This window comes from Elephantulus edwardii, unplaced genomic scaffold, assembly GCF_000299155.1.
Source record: "Elephantulus edwardii isolate Elephantulus edwardi_28Jun2011 unplaced genomic scaffold, EleEdw1.0 scaffold00159, whole genome shotgun sequence".
NCBI lineage: Eukaryota > Metazoa > Chordata > Mammalia > Macroscelidea > Macroscelididae > Elephantulus > Elephantulus edwardii.
The window spans coordinates 1,158,139-1,159,724 of NW_006399909.1; positions in this window are offsets into that span (position 1 = coordinate 1,158,139).

A 1,586-nucleotide genomic window follows, 5' to 3' on the forward strand; every position below is an offset into this window, starting at 1 on the left:
GAGAGGTAGGCCCTCTATGAGGTGGATTGATTCAGTGACTGGGATAATTGGGATGGGAGTGTCAGAGACAGTGCGATTGGCACAGGACAGAGAGGAGTTTAGGGCTGTTGTACATAGGGTCGCTATGAGTCGCAGGCGACTCGACGGCACATAACAACAACAACAACAGGAGAAACCTGTTTGTTTTCTTAGCAGTGTGTGATATATTCAATACTCTTCTCCAACACCATAGCTCCAAGACATCAATTCTCTTGCATAAACACCTCAAAAAAACAGTGAAGGGTTAGCTATCAGTTAGTGACAACTTGATGGCATTGAAAATGGAGAAGTAGAGAGCTTATAATTTGAAATAAGTATTCTTTTAACTCTACATTATTTATTCTTAATTATTTCTCTGAAACTGTCTCGTAAAATAGTGTCTTTCTGGTAAACTATATTAATTACAAAACTTTTTTTATTAATATGAGAGGATAAAAGGAGTTGAGTTAGGTAGAGATGTTGGCTGTTTGTAAACCCTAAGACTAATGTCTTTGATCAGACAGACTGTAGTTTTCCAATTAGTAGATTAAATGTTAGGCTATTGGCAAGAGATCCAAAAATCAAGATGAAGTTCGCAGATTTCATCCGAGAGAGTATTTGTTAGAGCTATGTAAGAGGGCTTGAGTTATTCCAATTAAGGGTAGAGAACAAGTCCTGCATGCTGGCAATGACCTTGAATATTTGTAGTCACCAAGTGAAGGCCATCAAAGCTCATGTAAGTTAAATCATAAATTAGCTCAGAAATTTAGTAGAATTTGTGTGAATGGAGGGCTCTCTTGAATGTCTTTGCTTCAGACAGTAGAATGTGTGGCTGATGCCACTTTTGCACATGAAGCAGAGAGGTTGAAAGGTTAGAATTCTGTAATCAATAATTCAATATTTTTTTCACAAGTGTGGCTTGTTGAGATGTTATAATGAAAAAAACTCCATAATGTGCTCTGAAATAGAAATATCATAGCATTTAAGAGGCATTCACTAGTATAAGAAACTTGCAGATTTTATCTCCCAGGTCTTTTGACTTGAAATGTCTTCAAATCAAAACTGGAGAATGAATTATAAGGTAGAATACTCTGAGCTGTCTGAGTACTAAATGAGTCATGTGATATTCCCCAAAAAATGGATTGAGCAATGGTGGTACATTCATACAATGGCATACTTTGTAGCATTCAGGAGCTACAATTGGTATACTGCTGTATTAAAAGAGAGAGGTTACAGAGCATTATGCTGAGGGAACTAACTAAATCTCATGCCCAACACATACTGCATAAGACCATCATTTTTTAAAGACCATTATTTAAAAATAGAATGATACCTAGTAAGATGTGGATAGAGTCAAAAGAGGAATGAGAAGGAGATGGGGAGCTGAGAATGAGGAAAGGGAAAATCATGGGGTCACAGAGTTTTATGGGAGGAGGGAGAAAACTGTTTAAAAGAGATATATGACTAGGTATTTCTGTCATCACAGGAGTCTAGAGCAAGGGTTACATGGTGGAGGGGACCTGGGGGAGGGTTTGTAAAACAATGAAAGAATCCTTTCTTTTACTTTT